Below are 15,536 nucleotides of genomic sequence, written 5' to 3' on the forward strand. Positions count from 1 at the left end.
CCCCCCCCCCCCCCGCCCGCCTGGTGGTGGGTTCGGGGGTCCGGCCCACCCGCCTCTGCCACGTCTGCCATCCTCCCGGCACCCAGGAGCATCTTTCAAAAATTCCCGGTGGGCGGGGCCGAGCCGCAGCGGCCGCCTCTGGCCCCCCCTCCCCGGGCAGCCGGTGCCAGATGAGAGCAGGAGACAAAAGTAGCATTTTCCTCGTCCTCCTGGGCTGGCGGCAGAGCCTCCCCCAGCACCACTTGGCTCCTGGCGGCCCTGCCTCCGGGTGCCGGGGTGGCCGAGGCCCAGGCCGCGCCGGCCGGGACCGAGGGACCGACGGACGAGGGTGGCCAGAGAGCAGGACGCGTGGGGGCCCGTCGGATCCGGGGCTGGCACCCGGGGCCGGCCTCCCGGTCGGCGGGGCCCGCCCTCCCCCTCCTGCCACCGTGCCCGGCCGGCCCAGGGGGCACCAGTTCCACTCCCTTGCTTCTGAGCAAGCTCCCCGTCCTCCTGCACCTTGGGTAAGTCACCTTCTTCCCTTCTCTTTTGCTGGAGACGAGCCGAGGGCTCTGCCATCTTGTGCTCGGTGCCTGTTACGTTTCCTTCCCTCTAATTGGTTATCCGAAATTCAAAATTCTATTTCCGACCCCCACCCCCCCCCCTCCACCCAACCGGTCTTCGGTGAAGTAAGCCTTTCTGAAACCTGCAGGGAAAATGCAGAAGCCGGGCCCATTTATTTTTAAGATCCAAAGCTATAGGCTTTGGGAATCACAATAAAAATGAATGTTTGTTAGTTTACAGTAGCCGCGTGCTCGATTGTAATTGGAACGAATGTTTCAGGAGGCATTAATAGGCACGGCCTACTCGTTCATGCTCAGTGGGGTCGGTTCGTCGTGGGGGTCTCCTTACTAGTACTGTTATTATGATTGTCTCGGTTTTTGGTGGTGCCAGGAGTGGCCGAGAGAAAAAACACCAAAGCGCCCTCGCTCCTCCCTGCAAACTCCTCGGCAGGCAGGGCTGGGCTGGCATACGGGAGGGTGGGTTCTGCATTGAGAAACAGAGGCCCTTTTATTTTATCCGGCATCTTCAATGCTGCCATGTCCACAGTTTAGGGATCCTGTTTTTTTTCTCCCTTTCGTTTCGTTTTATTTCGGGTGAGGAGGGGAAGAAAAAGAAGGCCCTTTTCGGCCCTCAGCTCAGCATGGGGAAAATCTTTTAGGCTGGTTGGTGCTTTGTTTTTTAAACACTTATTTAAGCCCGGGGATTCCGCCTCACGGCGCTGCGCCCAGCTCATGACCGCCCTGCCCACAGACGGTGCGTGGGGTGCACGTGGGCACGTCCACCAGACGGACCCTCGGGGGGCCTGAGTTGTCCAGGGCCGGCCTGGGCCGGATCCCATCCTGGTTTCCCATCTGCAGAGCTGTAGGCCGAGCCACTCGACTGTCCGGGGCCTGAACCGTGGCCAGCGGGGGTGGGAGTCTCTGGAAGACCTTTGCGTCCCCAGGCCACGCTGCCGCCACGGTCCAAGAGCTGAACTCCGTGCTTGCCCGAGTTCCTGTGATGGTCCCCGACCCTTCAGAACTGCTGAACCTTTTCATTTAAAACGTGGGCTTTGCAGAGTTCAGCTGCGAATCACCTCCATCCTCTGGCAGGCTGACAGAAGTGCCCACAGATGCAGCCTGGGTTCCCTCCCACCCCCCCCCCCAACGTTTGGGGGTAGCTGGGGTCTTGATTTATGGAAAATGGAAAATCAGGCCCAGAAAGTTCTAAATTGCAACTGAGAAGAAACTTCCCACGTAAATACATCTTTGTTTTCCTAATTCGGAGGCGTTGGGCCCTGTTTGCGTGGGTCTGAGCAGCCGGCCGGGGCAGACACGACCACGTATAAAAGTGAGCTGAGCTCACACAAGGACTATTACAGCTGCTTTTGTTCTTAGATTAGACAGCAGTCGATACGGGAGGTTTGGGGCTGTAGAGACAGGCGTATATAGCAGAGATCATTAAAACATTTCCACGATTGTGAGCGTAGAACGCGACGTTCTGCTGCTACAAGCCGGAGGGTCATTCCACACGAATATTTAGCAAGCACCAAATTAGACACCGGCGACAAAATACGAGTCATAGGAAAAAACCAGAGTGTCATAAATTCTGACGCGAAAGAGTCGAGAGTGGAGAGAGGTGGGTCGGGGGGAAGGAGGGGCCGTCGTTTTTAAAGAATTTATGCTTTTGATAGTTGCCCACGCCTCATCTCCCAAAATTTTATTTTTTGGTGTAATCAGTGTAGGTAAATAGGCCTGGAATCCCAAGTCCTGGAATGACAGTCTGATTTCCTTGAACATGACTTCATCTCCTTTTTGGAAGTAAGGGCAAGTAGCATAAAATCAATTAATTTCCGCAGATGAGCATTTTCATCCTGAGTTAGTATTTTCCACCGAGATTCTGTTCACCTAAAGGTTGTCACGTATACGCATAACACGTTTTCCAGCAGAGTGGGGTGGTTATGCGTAATCGGTGACCATCTTTGTTTTTTCAACTTGGGTAATAACATTCTGCCTCCTCCCCCCATCCCCAAGTCAGGAAAATGCCATGGAATCTTTTGTGTCCTGAATCAGGCAAAATATCAGCCTTCTTCACAGCACCCATTTCTTCTTGGCTGTTTTTTTTTTTGTTGTTGTTGTTTTTTGTGTTTTTTTTTTTTGTGTTTTTTTTTTTTTTTTCCTTTGGGAAAGTACCACACAGAGCAGTCAGTGTTCCTATCATCGCTTCTATATAAATTCCACTATAGGCTGAAATTATACATTCTCACAACACAGATGGGCTGGTCTGTCATTACGACTGCTGGGTCCTTGTTGGAACACACAGCATATTTCAATTGTGGAGTCGACAATTTCAAAGAACTGAGGTCAAAATAAACAAGTTGCACTTGTGTGGTGAAACGGTGCCCTGAGCAATTCGGTAGAGGAAACACCCGCACCGTCATTAGATGATAATTTAAATTTTGGTCTTTGTCTTTGCCTTTTAAGACTCCGAATGCCCTACGTTAACGGACCTTAAGTGCTTTAATTAATTACCAATTTTTATTTTGTGTGGCAGCGTGAACAGGGTTAACGCTAGATTAAAATTCAAAATTACGGGGTTTGGGACTTTAGATTTTGAGATCTTCATGAAATCTCTAGCTGTTCTGTATAGGCTGACATAAATTTATTTGGGGATGTTTATGAAAAATCACATAATAAATATTTTGCCTGGTTTAAAGTTACATTTAAATCCCTCCCCACCCCCCAAAAAACATTCAACAGGTGAACTGCAAAGAGTAGCTGTAAACTCGAAAAAAAAAAAAAATAATAATAATCTCACCAAGATAACGAGGTGCAGAATTCATTGGCCATCAGCGCACGTGAGGACAGAGAAGTTTTACGGCCACCGTAATTTGAAAACGGTGACTGTTTATTTTGTGAATTTGCTCACGTTATGATGTAATCGGTTCTGAGGGTTCTTCCCCACGCCCCCCGCCCCCGCCTCATTTTCCAGTGACTGCTTCTGCTTTTTCCGAATTTTGGGTTCAGGCTCTGCCCTTCCCAGCCGCTGAGGCCGCCCTCCCTCGCTGCCGAACCTGAACGAGAGAGACACGGGTGCTTCCTTCCGCCGTCTTCTGCGGGCTCCCCGAGGCTCCTTCCATTCGTTAATAGAAGTGCTTTGTTGTGGCTTGTTTATTTCAAGGAAAAGTACCTGTTGGTGGAGGTGTTGGGAAATAACAGGAAGAGTGAAAAGCGGATGAAATTTGCCGGAGCTCCTTGGGAGCCGCTTCCTCTAGCGATTCTGCTCCCACCCCTTCCTGCGTTCCCGTTTGGTCTTTTAGCCTGTCCACCCCTGTGCCCGCATCAGACCCGTATTTGCCAGCAGCTCCGAGAACGTGGCTGACGCTGCCCTGGGTGCTCTTAAAGGTCGGCAAGGCAGAGCAGCCCCTGCCCTGCGATTCAACGGCAGAGAAGCGAGGGTGATGGTGGTTGTACTGGGAGCAGTGCGCGTCCGGGGCGCCCGCACCACGCTGGGCACCTTTCCCGTTCGAGAAAGCAGAGTACAGAGGAGCGTGAGCTCTGGGCCTGAGGCTGGGGCTCAGACCCAGTCGGTTTCGTTTCCCGGCTGTGTTGATCCAAGGCAAGACATTTCGTCTCTCCGTGGCCCCGTTTCGTCTCTCCGTGGCCCCGTTTCCTCCTCTGAAAAATGGGCGCAGTAAAGTGTCCCCGCCTCGGAGGAACACGCACAGTGCACGCTTAGCACGGCGCTCGGCTCACAGAGAGCACCCCATACCTGCTGGCAGTCCTTGGTTTATTTCTGAGTCTCAGAAATGCCTGCCGGGTGGGGGTTCTCACCGGCTCCATTCAGCCAGGGGAGGCGCTGGGCCCGAAGCGGAGCCCTCGCGTTCAACTAGCCGGTGAAGATTGGGATGGGGTTCCACCCAGGCCCGCCGTCCTCCAAAGCCCATGTTCGTTCTGCAGGTCCCCACGGTGGTCAGGTGGGGACCGCAAGCCTTTGCCGGTGTGTGCAGGTAACACACACACACGTGTCCTGTGCACGTGACGCACGTGCGCACACGTGTCCTGCCATGCAACCCACGTGCCTGCACGTGTCCTGTGTGTAACGCACAAGCACACGGCGTCCGGTGCACGTAACACGTGTGTGCACACGCGTGTCCTGTGCCTGCAACACCATGCACACGCGTGTCATACGCATGTAACGCACGCGCGCACACATACACGGTCCTGTGCTTCTCTTGGTATGTCGGTGGTTTCCGGAGGTGGGCTGGCCTTTGGAGGCACCGTGTCTCCTCGAGGCAGGCGCTCTTCGTGGCTTCTCAGTGAGCCATGGAGCCCGTGGGCCACCCCCGGGGACACCTGCCAGGCGCTGCACTGCCCCACCGCGATGGGTCATTGTCCCCAGCCCGGGGCGCCCACCCGGCTCCCGGGAGGTGAAGGAAGGAAGCCCTTTGGCCGGGCTGGCTGCACTCTGGGACCTGGCCCGGCAGGGCACGGGCTCTTCCGAGGGACAGGCTGTTCCGGGCACCGGCCATTTGCAGACTCCGAGGAGTGGAAGTGAGCCTCCCGGCCCGCGAGAGGAAATGGCGGCACGGGCAGGCCCAGCACAGGATCCGGGAAGGCGGCCGAGGGAGGGGAGAGGCCGGAAGGCCCAGGGGTGGGCCTGTTGGCGCGCTGGCGGCCCTCCCGAAAGAAATGGCCGGCGGGGCTGGTCTTCCCTGGGCGGGTCTGCGTGTGTCCGTGTGTGTGCACCTGAGTGCGGGCTCGGGCCGCCCGGGGGCCACACCGAGAAGGTCTACGGGCCCAGCTGCCCCACGGGTACCGTGGTGGGGACTGGGGGGATTTGATGAGGCCGCCTGCGCGGCCTGCGCACCTCCGGACACAAGAGGCCTCGAGGAGGATGATTCTTACTGCAGGCCTTGGTTGTCTTTAAAGCGGATGAGACCGCATCAGACTCGGGAGACGGTCCGCGGTGGCAGGTGAGAGCCAAAAAGTTGCTTTGTATTTCCCCTCTTTGGGGCCTCTTAGGTGGAGACCAGAGGCCTGGGTTCTCAGGTGAGCCAGCCTCAGTTTCCCCATCTGTAAAGCAAGGGGACGAACCCTCCCCGCAGGTTGCCGGGGGCATCCAGTGTGATGATGGCACCTGCCGTTTCTCCCCTTGATGGGGAGCGGTGGCGGGTGGGCCCTGGGGAAAGGGCCCCCGGCCTCGGGGCCCCGCGCCCCGGGCCGGATGGGAGACCCCAGAAGGGAGCAGCGGTGGGGGCCGCGGGGACTGGGCTGCTCCAGCGTGTGCGAGGGAGCCTCTGGCCCAGTTTCCTGGGAGCCCGGCCCTGCCCCGGGATTCCTGCAGTGGGTGTGCCCACACTTCCGGCCCAGGCGTGGGCGGAGGGGTCCTGGAGGCAGACGCGGTTCCTGCTGTTCCCTCCCGCCACAGCCGCCTGGTCGGGCAGCTGCTTTCCGCTCAGCAGGACGAGGGCTCCCACCTGAGCCCGCCGTGGAGGGTCCAGGCAGGCGGCCCCCCGCCCGCCGGCCGTGCCCAGGCACATGTGACGTGGCGGCGGCGGCCCGGGGCGGTGGCAGCGGGACGTAGGGGCTTCTGCGGGGTGGAGAAGGTGCCCTCCAGCTCGAGCCCTCGCGGTTGCGGTCACGCAAACAGTAAGTCGCCCGACGCCAGGACCTGCGGAGGCTCTCGGCGCCTGCGGGGGGGGGGCCTCAAGGATCTCCGGCCTGAGTCCAGGGGGCTCCAGCACCAGAGGTGAGCTCTGCCCCCTCCCAAAGATGGAGTGTCGCTTGGACGGCCGTCCCCCCGGGCTGCCCAGCCTGTGGGATGGTGCCGGCGGGGGCTCTGGGAGGCGGCTTCCAGGGGGGCGCTCCTGGGCCAGGCAGCGTGTGGGCCCCACCTTGGCGGATGCCGTGCCGGAAAGGGATGGCAGCTGCCAGGAGAAGGGAGAGCGAGACTGGCTCAGGCGGGACCAGCGGGGGGACCCAGAGCGGCAGAAACCCCTGCCTCGGTCCACGGGAGAGAGAGTTGGGAACCACACTGGGCTCCCCTCAGATGCTGCGCACGAGACTCAGTTCCTGGGGGGTTGGGGGAGTATCTTTTGTTGACCCACTAAGTGCCAGGCCCAGGGCTGGCTGTTTTGACCTTTTTTTTTTTAAACATCCTTTTATTTTATTTTATTTTATTTTATTTTATTTTATTTTTATTTTATTATTTTATTTTATTATTTTATTTTATTTTATTTCATTTCATTTCATTTCATTTCATTTCATTTCATTTCATTTCATTTCGTTTTAGTAAGCTTACTTGTTTTGAGAGAGAGCAAGCGAGTGAGGGAGGGAGAGAGAGAGAGAGAGAGAGAGAGAATCCCAAGCAGGCTCCATGCTGTCAGCACAGAGCCCGGTGCGGGGCTCGAATTCACAAACTGTGAGATCACGACAGGCGCCCCTCAACCTCCATTTTAAAATGCACAGTCTGCCTCGTTCCATTTCATGCTAACGTCCCGTCAGAGCCAGCCGGTGCCGGTGCTGTTCTGGTGCTGGAATAGGTGTAGACAGGGTGGCCGAGGGCCCTGCTGGTGTGGAAGGTGGGTGTTAGCGTTAGCGATTTTCTGTGTGAGAAAACCGAGGCTCAGAGGGGCCAAGGAACGTCCCCAGAGTCACACAGCTAGTGAGGGACAGCCTGCACCTGCCTCGGCTCTCTGACCGCAGGACCCACGTCTCTCCCCTCGCCGGGTGGGAACAGCTGGGTGCCGGATCCCTGTTTATTATTTACTTCTTGTGGGTGCTGACCTTGGTGGGTTCTCCCCAGACACGCAGTGCTAGGAGGGACCTGTCCTTTGCGCTGGAGTTCTTTTGCCCCCAGGAAGAGCCAGGATTGCCTCTGTCCCTTCCCTGCTACAGACCCTGTCGAGCTGGTCGTGGAGGTCCCATCTCTGGCTGGCCCCAGACAGCGCCCAGTGTGGCAGAGGCGATGGGAAGGGGGAGGTCAGGTTGTCATCCTTGCTGGCCGTGTTCTTGGGGCCTAGAGCAGGGAAACGTACCAGGCCCGGGTGATCTGCAGACTTCGCCACTCAGACGCTGAGAATAAAAACCTTTGGGGGCTGTAGAAACCTGGAACAGGCAAGACCATTTTGCAGCCTTCGATGTTCTCAAAATGGCCCTTTCCGCTCTGTGCCAAATTCATACCCTTCCATTGTGCCGGGAGCCTGCGGTGTAGATGACGCGCTGGGGTTTTTCAAAGGTTCTTCACGTTGGGGCAGACAGCACCGCGTGTGATGGGCCTGGGCCCCTTGTGCCAACGTGGATAAGGTGGATCGGATGGGAGCCGGGCGGGGGGTGGGGGGGGGGTGCACGTCGGCACCTGCCGAGTCTGCTCCGTGGCAGGGGTCTCAGCTGGAGGGGGGATCCCTCAGGTCAGGGCAGGACAGAGGTGCTGGGGTGCCGTATGTGGGCCAGGCTGAGCTCTCGTGAAAGTAGCTCTCTGCAGGTGCATGGGGACCACGTCGTGCTTAAGAAACACTGCCCTGTCTGTTCATGTGGTCGCTGCTGGGGCTCCCGTGCCCCTGGTCCCACAAGTTCCAGTGGGTCTCAGCATTGCCCAGAGGACACCCGATTGTCTCGGGCAGCTCCCGGAGGGGCTAGGGAGCCTGCTGTGGCCAGGCCCTGACTTGGGGTCCGGGAGGAGACAGACCGCATCATCCAGTGACTGGACCAAGCAGACCTTGTTGAGTACTGGGTCCTCTGCTAGAGGGTTAGAGCTGTGACAGGCAGATGTGTCTGTCCCCCACTCCCGGGCACAGGGACCTCAGTTAGCAGATGTGGGCAACCTCAAGGAGGCCCGGACCCAGTGCTGGGTCGGGACTGGACCCAGCCGGGCAGGGAGCAGAAAGTCAGCCTGGAGCACCGAGGGCCGGCCCGAGGAATCCAGGAGGCCTCCCGGAGGTGGTGGACCCACAGCCCCAGGCTCATTACTGCATCCAGCCCGGGGCCTGCCACGTCCCAGGGCCCTGGTGCCAGGCACAGCGCCGCCCCTCCCGCCACCCCACGCCAGCCCTGCACAGGCCACATCTGCTGCCGCCACCGAGCCAGAGCTCCACCTCCCGGGCTCTGTCCCCATGGAAACCACGGGGGGGGGGGGCGGAGAAGGGGGGTGTTCCTGCTGCATTTGGCCCGCTGACTGGTTTCCATTAGAGCCAGCCTGCTTTCCTTGAGCCCTGCCCCTGAAGTTCAAGGCTTGCCCCCCCCCCCCCCCCCCCCCCCACGGGGTTTCTCTCTGCGTATACTGAGCTCCAGCCTTCTGGGCCATGGGACTAGGACCGCCTGGGTGGAGTGAGGGCCTGGGGGGATTCTCCCCACCCCCCCCACACCCCCCCGCCCGGGCCCAGGGTCCCGCCCAGGGCCATGACTGCTCTTGTCTTGACCGGCTGTGGGCTCAGACCCTGTCCGTTCTTGCCCAGGTCCAACAGCTGCTGAGGGCCCCCGCTCCATCCTGGCTAGGCCATAGAAGCGGCGTGTGTGTGTGTGTGTGTGTGTGTGTGTGTGTGTGTGTGTGTGTTGGGGGGGGCGGTCAGCAAGCCCCTTTTCTCTCTCTGGGCATCAGTTTACCCGTCTGTAAAACGAGAGGGTTGAAATGTGTCTCCAGCTGGCTGCCATGCCAGACAGGAGGAGAGAACGAAAGAGAAAATGAAGCCGAGGCATCACCAGCTCTCCCTGGTTCACAGTTCTGGGATTTTTGTTTGTTTTCAAAGAGGGATTTTTTTTTTTTTAAGGGAAGGAGTCATGGAATTTGACCGGAGATGGCTGTCGGAGAGCCAGCGGGAGCCCATGGACCCAGGGCTCGGGAAGGCCTGGCATGGCTGCGGACAGCCGGGGGCCTGGGCAGCTGTGCCCGTGGGCTCCCCCTGGCATCTGCAGGGTGGCAGCGACCTGGCTGTGAATGCGGCGAGCGGAGGCATGAAACGTGCCCGTGACAGAATCCAGAGGGCTCTGGAAAACTACCCGAGAGGCTTCCGGAGGTCAGAAATGTGGGCAGAAAATGAGATCCAGATTTAAAAAAAAAAAAAACAAAAACCTGGCTGGCTCATCCCCCTGGGAGAGAGGCCTGGGAGAACACTGCTGCCTGCTGACTTTGAAATGCTTGCCCAGGGCTGGTCCACGGCAGCACCCCCCAGCCCCAGCCTGACGTCCTGGTGAAGGTGCTGCCTTCCCCTCCACCTCTCAGGAGCCGGGAGTTTTACCGAAGATGATGGGGGACAACTTGAGGACTTTGGCCGGACCTGCCTCCTGCTGGGCCCTGCCACCGTCATCTGGGGACGCTTTCCAGCTTACAAGCTTACGTACAAGGAGCAGAACCTCAGAAGCGACAGACCTTCGCAGCAGCTAGGAATGATTGGGGCAAATTGCTTTCCTCCCCGGGCCTCAGTGTTCTCGTCTGTGAAATGGGGATAGGAACACAAACCTGCAGGCACATGGGAATTAGGCGAGATTTGGGGTCGGCCTGGACGCACGGTGGATGGCGACATCAGAACCCCGCCCACCCCGGCATCCTCACCACGAACGAAGCAGGCTGCACCTTCTAGATTGCCACATGCCCTGGGGAGGCTGACACCCGCCCAGCCTGGCCCCAGGGAAAGGTGTTTCGCAAGGTCGCCTGGAGCTGTTTCGCAAGGTCGCCGGTATAGCTGGCCCTCTTCTTCGCGTTGGGCCTGCCTCCCCGGGGAAGCCCGAGGCCGCCTGGGTTTGCCAACAGATCTTGGTGGCGGGAGAAGCAGCCGACACCGGGAATGTCATCACCGCAGCTCAGAGGATGGGCCTGGTGGCGTTTTCAGCTTGCTTTCCTGGGCCGGAGTGACTCGGGTTGGAGCAACCGCACCCCAGTGGCCTCCACCCTTGTGCATCCCAGCCCGCCCTCCCTCCGTGGAAGTAGGCCGCGAGAAGCAGGCTGTGGCGTGGCTGAGGTTGATTTAGACATGCGGGGAGACTGGGATAATGTAGGAAATGAAGGAAATTTCCCCAGGGAAAGGGGGAAGAGAAGAGAGAGGAGCTTAAGTGCCTCGATAATTATAAAGCATGGCGTGGTGATTTATGGCCAGCAGGCAGGCTCCTCTGGTCTCTGCCGCCCCTCCCCTCTCAGTCCCTCGAGCCCCCGGAGACCCGCTGGTGGGGGAGGCAGTGAGGCCAGCGGGCGCCGCCCAGCACCCAGGCCCTGCTTTGTGTCCTGGGGACAGAGCCCCTCTGTGTGCGAGCCCTGACGTCCGCTATCTGGGGCGACCTCACGGAACACTGGTGAGCTGCCAGCCGGGGAGCCGAGGCCTGAGAGGCTGAGCCCCTCACAAGGATTCTTAATGGAGGAGCCGAAGCCAGACCAGCCGGCCCAATAGAGCAGTGATGGTCAGGGTGGATGCGTCACCCCTCATTCTTGCCGCAGGGGGAGGTGGAGCCGGGGCCACGGATTCGGGCAGAGGCCAGGAGGTGTGTTTGTCCGGCTTGGGATCTGTCTGGGTGCGCCCTAAAACTAAGTGAGGGCACGGCTCGCCACGTCGGCCAGGCTGCGAGCGAGGCTGGTGCTGGCCCAAGGGGGCTGCCTGGACAGCACGCCCTTTGGGGCCCAACTATGGGCAGCACCCCCCCCCCCCCCGCTGCGGGGTTTCCTCTGCTGGGACCAAAACTGTCCCCTCCCTGCCTCCTAGAATTCCTGGGGGCTGTCCCCCAGCTGCTGACCTGCAGGCTCACCCTTGACCTTCCCCTCCCTGCCACACCCAGATGGTGCCCAAGTCCTGCCAATTCTGCCGCAGCTTAGACTGTGTGTGTCACCCATACAGGGACGTGGGATCACCATGCAGGCGTCTGCCCCGACTGCTGCCCTGTGGGGTTGCCTTCCAGCTCCTGGCTAAAGTCCAGTCTCCCCCCTTCGGGGGACTTGAGAGTCCAGCAGCCTGGACTGTCCCTCCACGTTGCCATCCGTCCACTCTCTGCGGTGCAGCACAGCATCGCCTCCTCCTGGAAGCCCTCCCTGCTCCTCACCGGCCCACTGCCCTGTAGTCCCGTGGCTCCAAGCTTGGGTGATCTGCTCATGGCATGTGTCTGTCCTGGAAGACTGAGCCTCTCCAGAAGGACAGGCCAAAATCACCAGCCTGGCACAGGGCAGGCTCTTGGGGAACATTTCGTGAATGAATGAAACGGGATCCAGAGACTGAAACGGAAGAAGCCGAGGCTGTGAATCAACTCCCTGCACTCAGGGCAGCAGCATGAGCCACACTGGGCTGGCCTCATCGCCCGGGGCACCCGGGCTCTCGGAGAAACGGGACAGAGGCTACTTTTCCACCCCCACCAGTACGTTCCCTTCTGGGAGTAAGTTGAGGGGCTTGTGAGCCTAACCCTAACCTCCCCACAGACCACGTGGAGGCACCCTGAGCACCTGCGGCCCACGGAGGGAGGATTCCAGGCCACGGGAAAACCACGGCTGCTTCTCTGGGGGTTCCAGGCGGGAAGACCGGGCTGTGAGAGGTGTCCTAGAAGGCTCTGGGGCCGTTTCCCCACCACGTGTCATTAGCAAGTACTGGCACATTCTGTTTAGGTCGGACGTTTCCAGTCCGTGAATTTCCCGCACGGCTCTGCCGCGTTGCGGCCTGTGGGGGTCCTCCTCCTCCAGGAAGTCCTCGAAAATGCCAAAGCCCCCCGGCCTCTTCCCCCCCCCCCCCCCCGCGCCTCCATCGCACCTCCCACACCCCTCTTCTTCCCCGTCGTTCGTCTTCACGGGTCTGTGATGAGTGAGGGCATCGGTGCCCAGACCTTTCCGAGGGCCCTGGCGTCTTTGTCCAGCCAGGACAGGTCTGGGGCAGCTTCCATTAAGGCTTTTTTTTTTTTTTTTTTTTTTAACGTTTATTTATTTTGAGAGACCAAGTGTGAGCAGGGGAAGGGGAGGGAGATTTGGAGAATCTCAAGCGGGCTCCATGCTGTCAGCCCAGAGCCTGACACGGGGCTCAATCTCGTGATCTGAACCGAAACCAAGAGTCAGATGTTTAACCGACTGAGCCACCCAGGCGCCCACCATTAAGGCCTTTTAAAAAGCGTTCCTCGGGGAGGTGACGCCTCCCCGGCTCTGCTGTCGGCTTGCTGTGTCAGCTCGGGCCCGTCCCTCCCCCACTCTGAGCCTCCATTTTGCCACCACCTCTGTGACCTCCGCCGCCGCCATCTGGGGAGTCTCTGGAAGGTTCTGAGGCCCCAGGTTTGGAGCGGCTGCCTCGGGTGTCTGCAAGTGCCCCTGGGTCTTCGAGCTGGGACCCCACTTCTGGGGGTCTCCCCTGGGGAAGGGGGAAAGATCTAGGCCCACAGACAGAGGCGTGCGTCCTCACGCCTCTCCGGAACGCGAGAAGCGGAGCAGCCGGGTAGGGTCCGGCGTTGACGTCTGGGCCAGGCGGCTGTGATGGAGCCACCGGAGGGCACGCCGTGTCGAGACGCTGCGAGGAAAGGCCGAGGCAGCCCGCCGTGACACACAGCGAGCCCCTCCTGGGAGTGGGTCCGCCCAGGGCTCAGCAGAGGGGGGCCGAGCGTCTGCTGCGTCTTTCCCGCTGGCGCAGATCTTGTTGAATGAGGAAAATGTCACTTAAGCCACAAAGCCCACCGCCTGGCCGGGGTGACACTGACTCACATCATCACCGCATATTGCGCCCCGAAACCAGAGACGTTGATGTCGTGGGGGCCGGCAAGGCGGCGCCTTGGCCGGGGCGTGTTTGGGGCCATTGAAAATGAGCAGAGGCGACTTGCGGGGGTGCTGAAGGGGCCGCTGAGGTTGGGGAGCGCGTGAGGGCCCCTCAAGGCCCATGCTGGTGGCTGTGCTGCCGTGTCGGGGCGGGGCCCGTCCTCAAGCGTCCGTACGCGTGCGGAGCGTTTAGAGCGTGATGTCTGGAAGGGACGTCTGTGGAGAACAGTTCTGTGGTCACGTTAGCACTGGGCCCGGTACTTTGCCGTTAAGATACCTTGACATCCTTTGCGACAAACCCCGACTCCGTAGAGCTCAAGGCGGGTGTGCGAACAGAGGCGCACCAGGGAGCGGCTCACTTTTCCGGAACCGAGTTGGGGATTAGCGTGGCGTCGGCAGCTGACCTGCGGGAGGACCCCCCGTGGGCCCCGACACTTGCCGTCGGGAGTTTCGTGTTCGTTCGGCTTCTGATGTCAGGCGCTGTAAATGGCTGCTTTTTTTTTTTTTTTAAATTTTTTTTTTTCAATGTTTATTTATTTTTGGGACAGAGAGAGACAGAGCATGAATGGGGGAGGGGCAGAGAGAGAGGGAGACACAGAATCGGAAACAGGCTCCAGGCTCTGAGCCATCAGCCCAGAGCCCGACGCGGGGCTCGAACTCACGGACCGCGAGATCGTGACCTGGCTGAAGTCGGACGCTTAACCGACTGCGCCACCCAGGCGCCCCAATGGCTGCTTTTTAAGCTACGAAACTGGGGCCCAGAGAGGCCAGGCTTCTGAAGGCCACGGAACCCGGAAGATTCTACGTGGCCGTCTGGCGCCGCAGCCTGGGCTCCTCCCCGGGGCCAGCGGCTCTGCCACTGGATGCCGTGTCCTCGGGGATCTGGGCTTCCTGTGTCCTTACCACGCCGGCCATCGGCGCCCCACGTCCCTGCCGGGGCCGTGTTGACCCCAATGAAGCCGCAGGATGTGGCTGCCCGCAAGCTCACGGCCTACTTCTGACCCCTCCCGGCCTATCTTGGGTCCCTCTGAGGCCTTGGGTGTCCGACAGGACCCAGGGCCAGACCTCCTTCCTTCCCACTTCTGCACGTAAGTCGAGGGTGTGCTCTGCGTGATTCATTAGCAACTGGCTCTTGTGGGGAGGATGTTTCTCCTACACGTGACCTTGGAGAAAGGCCAAGTTTAATGCCGAGGAGACGTGTGGACTAGGCAGGCCGAGCCCTCTGGGGGTCTGGGCTTCCGTGGCTCTGGGCCCTGCGGCTCGGCCAACGTCAGGGTTCCTGCTGGGGGCTCCGAGCTCCTGCTGCACGGCGTCCACTCGGGCCCCAGGCGACTTGGTCACTGGTAAGACAAGAGGCTGGGAAGGAATTTCTCCAGGATGACCCAGAGTGATTCTCACGTGTCCTCAAAGCATCGGGGATGGGGGTGGTTGGGGGGGGGCAGGGCACAGGGGTGGTGATCATGCTGTCCGGGGAGCCCATTCGGCCTGGGTGCGGAGCAGGCATCGCATCTAATCTTGTGCGTAAATCTGAGGTGTGTGTCGCTGTCCCTGTGTAACATTTTGGGAGCCTGAGGCCCAGAGAGGCACAGGGACTTGTCCAGAGCTGAAATGGGACCTCGGTGGCCCCCGGACCACCCTGCAGGTAGTCACAGGAATGTTCCAGAGACCAGGGATACTCATGGGCATGGGCGTGGGCAAGGAGGGGACCAGGGTGGGGCCCTGGTGTTGGTTCTGACAGCCTCATTGTGACAAAGCCTTGCAGATGACAGAAATGCAAGAGAAAAAGCTGCCAAGGTGGCCTGGGCCGCCCCGTCATCCGAGTGACCGCACCACGGGGCACAGGCTCTGAGGGGGAACGGGTCGCAGTACAGGGCCCCTGGGTGGTTCCGGGGTCCCGGAAGGGGAGCAGTGGTAGGCATCATTACAAGCCAGCCCCGGGCTTGTGACTTTTGCTTTTGTCCCCTGAAACGCGGGCCACAGCTCTGGGAGGCAGGCAGTCTCTCCCACGTCCCAGGAGGAGACAGGGCAAGGGAGGATGATCTTGTGCCTGGAGCCGTACCCCAAACAGAGGTAGTATATCTGGCCGGCCCCCCACGCTCCCCTCAACCTGCCTTGTGACCTCTGGAACCTGGGGGCCCAAGATCGGAGTTGATTAGTGACCCTGAGACAGGCGGGGGCCCTGCCACCCTTCCCCGCCCCCCCACACCATGTGAGCCGGCCTGTTGATGGAGGACAGCGTCGGAAGGCTCAGACAGCCCAGAGGGGGAACGCTGGACTCGGCAGATTTTTAGAGGCACCGAGGGCAGGCCACACAA

At 59.7% G+C, this 15,536-nt stretch overlaps 1 protein-coding gene and 1 long non-coding RNA gene across 2 annotated transcripts in view; both read left to right on the forward strand.

Annotated features, from left to right (window-relative positions):
* Nucleotides 1-15,536, forward strand: part of LOC123591903 (translation initiation factor IF-2-like) — a 42,063-nt gene that overhangs the window by 8,790 nt on the left and 17,737 nt on the right. The gene's annotated exons all lie outside the window — the stretch shown is intronic.
* LOC123591598 lies at nucleotides 71-10,611 on the forward strand. Its single transcript, XR_006709421.1, has 2 exons — nucleotides 71-6,173; nucleotides 9,290-10,611. It is a non-coding gene; the product is annotated as an uncharacterized LOC123591598 (long non-coding RNA).

This window comes from Leopardus geoffroyi, chromosome B4 (genome assembly GCF_018350155.1).
Source record: "Leopardus geoffroyi isolate Oge1 chromosome B4, O.geoffroyi_Oge1_pat1.0, whole genome shotgun sequence".
Lineage (NCBI taxonomy): Eukaryota > Metazoa > Chordata > Mammalia > Carnivora > Felidae > Leopardus > Leopardus geoffroyi.